A 4,513-nucleotide genomic window follows, 5' to 3' on the forward strand; every position below is an offset into this window, starting at 1 on the left:
TAGGTATTCCAAATGCTGATATTTTATTCTACACATACTTGGTCAAACTTTACATTGATTTGTCTAAAAATTCATATGCACTAGTACATTTTAGTAAGGAGGGAGTTCGTAACACGTGTGGATGCACGCGTGGCCATATTGCAAACCCTTTAGCGAAGAAAAATCCAGCGCGGAACGAAAATGGAGTTGAGCACGCCGCTGAAATTTTGGAGATGCTGAAATTAGCGAAGAAAAATTAGCCTCTTGATCTAGAGCCAATGCGACAACAGAAAGCCAATCCTCAATTTCTGATCCAACGCCTCGAGCCTCCCGAAGACGCGACCCAACCTCGATACCCCCGCCATCCACCCACCGGCATTCACTCCGCCGCCACCCGCCGGCATTCACTCCGCCCGCAGCACACCATGGTCGAGGTCGCCGCCTCCTCCTCTCCCCAACGCATTCCCCTCCAATCTCCCCCCTCTCCCCCTCCCATCCTCTCTAGTCTAGTCCCACAGCGAGGAATAGCTAGTCGGTGGGGCGGCTCGCCGGCCACCTGCAGCAGACGTAGCCAGCCACCAGCCGCGGCCCTCGCGGATGCAGGCGTCCACGTTGTAGCGCCGGTCGCCCATCTTGGGCCCCGCATCACCGCCGGCGAGCGCGTCCGAGTGCCCCGGGTGTCTGCATCTCCCGCTGACCCTCCTCCTCCGCCCTTTTCTCCATCTCGGATGGATTGCAGCAGCTGCAGGGGCAGCCTCCTCCGATGGCAGAAGGGGATGAGGGGGGCGACCTGGACATCCTCGAGATCGCCCAGCCCCAACTAGACGGAGGCGCCCTCCATGACGCCGCCCCGCAAAAGGTCTTTTTTTTTCCTGCAAAATCGTTTGGATTTCACAGTCAAAGCTGTGTGTTGGTTCATCGATTCACCATGTTTTTAAATACTAGTACATCATCCACAAACATTGGTTCTCCGTCCTCTGTTTGGTTCATCAGATCATGATAGATTCTCTTTGCTGGTCTGTTCTTTTTCTAGGTCTGTTTCATTGCACGCTTGTTCTCTGTGTGATCTGCTAGCTATCTCTCATTTTATTACAAGATGCAATCAAACATTCATGAATTTTGGTTGGTGAGATGCAATTTTCTTTTGGAAAGCACCTAATGTATTAAATATTGGTTTGGACTGTAGTTCATCATATAATGATCAAATCTGGGTATCGATTTATTGATTCACCTTTTTTATGTACTAGCGCCGGAGTCACTAAGATAGGAATTCGAACCTGATTTGGTATGTCCTGATTTTGGTACAGCGGCCATTAAGAATCTTGTTGTGCTTGATGTTAGTACGGTGTTACATTACATTACCTAGAGCATTTCACCGCTTCTGTCTTTTTTACTTGTAAATAAAAAACCTATTCGTATTTTGACATTATCTGCGAAATGATTTTATTTCTCTATAATCTTGTCAAATTTGGGAGTTAAACTCTTAGTCGTGCTTGTGGAAATAATTTGCAGATTGATCAGACATATTCTTGAGCACCTATGTGAGAGAGATTGAACAGGAGACGCTGTGCATCTTGCCGTGAAGTGGCGACCACAGTGGCACTCTAGTTGGCGCCGAAGTCGGACAGTGACCAACGTCACCGCAACGCCATGTGCACTCCTTCTCGGTCCTCCCTGCCCTCGGACCAAGAGCTGAGAGGCATTTGGAGCGTTGCTGCCCTGACCTAGCTGACGAACCAAGGCTGCTAGCTGCTGCTACTACTGCATGTCTTCGTTTAGTTTGTTCTGCCATAGTGAGGTAGACCTCTCACTTATTTTTAGGTCTATTTCATGTGTTTTTCTGTCCGTGAATGATATGCTAGTTAGTTCTTTCTTCTCCTAGTTATAGGATGCAATTCAAAACATCCACATATAGCTACTGTTGCTGAGGTGTTTTGGAATCAATCTCTGGTAGTACATACTTTTCGGCGATTCATTTGATTAACAAAATCAAGCCGGATTTAGCTATATTTCTTGAACATTTAAGTTCATCTCCGTTTTGGTCAAGTTGTTTTTCTGGTGGTGGTGTGGTGGCGCTGGCACCCTCCGTTGGTGTTCTGGTGGCGGTGCACTCTGTTGGTGTTCTGGTGGTGTTATTCATTGGAGCTGCTGCCGGCAACCACGGGAGCTCCTGCTGCCGCTGGTGCTGCTGGTAGTCTAGTACGACCTGCTGCCCATGCCTTCTTTGACCTGGACGTCTCCTACATCACAACGTCTCCCTCGGGAGGTCTCCCTTTCTCTCTCGATGCCTCCCTGTTTTCCCTGGACCGTGTTGTTTATGTTTGCTAGAGTGGGAAAATGTGATTCCTGCATGGAAAGATTAGATTTTTAGTTTCTCTAACTAATTTCCTTAATCCAAATTAGAGCATGGGCACTTTCGCTAATTTGAGGGCAAAATATTGTTCAAATGTTGAGGATATATTGTGCTGCCCTTATTTGTCATGACTATGGTCAAGACGTAGACACACGAGGCGCCTCCAGGTTGTACACTTGACCTGTATAGGCGCCAGCTACAGGTTGGGTGTGTGGGGCCTGCGTGCCAGAGAGCTGTGTGCGTGTGTGCGTCGCGTGAGTATAATTATGGGTGGCAAGTGCTGTAACAAACCAAGTCTGAAGAATAGAAACTGGAAACGGAATCTCTCTCTCTCTCTCTCGTTTCGTTCTGTTCTTCTTTCTTCTCTCGCAAGACAACAGCGAGATCGATTGAATCCTCACGCTGGCCATCACACTAGCAACGGGGCACTACACTTGGTATCAGATTTGGGGACGTTTCCTGAGCGGATCTTGCTGGGATCAGGTGATTCGCGCGCTCGATCTTGAGTTGTAATTCCGGAGTCGGGTCTGTGTTTGGGGGAAATTGATTTCGATCGATTCTTCTCCGAGCGCTGTAAATCCTCGCGTCGGTCGCTCGATCTAGCTGCTGCACACCACGGCGCCCGCTAAACCGTCGTTGCAGACCCAGTACGTGCTCGACGCCATGGGGGATTCAGCGGCACAGACGGCCGAGTCGATTGACAAACTCCAGAAGAGTCTAGATCTGCTTCATGGGGTGGTGGCGGGCGTGGACACGGCGCAACAGCAGATGCGAGCCCAGCTCGACCACCAAGCAGAGGCGATCGCGGCGAGCACCACCAAGCACGACGACACCGCACGGATCCTGCAGGCGCTGCTCGCCAAACTAAACATCGGTGACAGCGGCGCCTCGGCACAAGAAAGACCAAGACGCTAAAGGCGAGCTCGACCCCACCGTCCTTATCAGCGGCGCGGCAGGGACATCGTCGGGCGGCGCGAACAAGGACAAGGGTGTGTCCATTGAGCTCGACATCGATCCAGGCGGCGCGGGATTTGTTGGCGGCGGTGGAACTGGAGGTGTCAGCGGCGGTGGTCTAGGAGGCGCCGGTGGCGGTGGGTCTGGCGGAGTTGGGGGCGGGGGCTTTGGAGGCGTTGGCGGCGGTAGAAATCACCAATTCCAGCCGGAGCACGGCGGTCGTCCTCAAATGCCCAAGATGCCGTTCCCTCGCTTCGAAGGTGAGCACCCAAGAATTTGGCGCGACAAGTGCTACGACTACTTCCGCGTATTCAACATCAGTCCGGCATTGTGGCTGACCACAGCGACCTTACATCTGGAGGGCAACGCGGCGGTCTGGCTGCAAGCCTACAAGCAACGACACTCATTGAATACATGGCCTCAGTTCATAGTGGCTGTCGAGGCGGAGTTTGGCAGTGATGATCAACGTCGGAGTATGAAAACTTTTCTGGCACTCAAGCAAATGGGCACCGTCGAGGAGTATCAAAAGGAATTCCAATCTCTGGTGTATCAGGTATCCATGTATAACCCACACTATGATGAGCAATTTTTCATTGCGCAGTTCATTCGCGGTTTGAAACCTGAGTTACGAGGCCAAGTGGAATCGCAAGTACCAGAGACACTAGAGCGTGCGTTTTTGATTGCACGTGTCCAACAAGAGGTGTTGGACGAAACTAAGAGCAAGGGGCACCGTTCCATGTTTCAAAACCGTACTACTGAAGCAGCTAAACCTGATACTGCGAAACCAACTCTGAAGCTGGGAACAGGGGAATTTTGGAAGGATCGACAGCTTCGTGAATACAGACGCCTCAATAATCTGTGCTTCAAGTGCGGTGCCAAATATGACCCTACTCATCAGTGTGGGCAAAAGCCAGTGGCAATGGTGAATGCAATGGAACAAGAGATTGACCCTATAATTCTGTCCGAAGAGGTCCTTAATCTGATGGAAATGAATGATATTGCAGAGGCACAACATCTCAGCGTATCCCTCAATGCATTGTCTGGTTCAGAGAGCAACAACTGTTTGAGGCTCAGGGCACTGGTAGGCAACCAAGTTATGCTGATCTTGGTTGATTCAGGGAGCAGCAACAGTTTTATTAATGAAAATATGCTCGACAGAATTCAGTGTGAAGTACAAGATGCTCCACCAATTCCTGTGAAAGTGGCAAATGGTCAGTACATGTACAC

At 50.3% G+C, this 4,513-nt stretch overlaps 1 long non-coding RNA gene across 1 annotated transcript; it reads left to right on the top strand.

The window, feature by feature from the left end:
- The first annotated feature begins 257 nt into the window (after nt 1-257).
- Nucleotides 258-1,986, top strand: LOC127336602 (uncharacterized). Its single transcript, XR_007873425.2, has 2 exons — nt 258-838; nt 1,492-1,986. It is a non-coding gene; the product is annotated as an uncharacterized lncRNA (long non-coding RNA).
- The last annotated feature ends 2,527 nt before the right edge of the window (nt 1,987-4,513 follow it).

The sequence above is a fragment of the Lolium perenne genome, chromosome 2, assembly GCF_019359855.2.
Source record: "Lolium perenne isolate Kyuss_39 chromosome 2, Kyuss_2.0, whole genome shotgun sequence".
NCBI classification, from domain to species: Eukaryota; Viridiplantae; Streptophyta; class Magnoliopsida; order Poales; family Poaceae; genus Lolium; species Lolium perenne.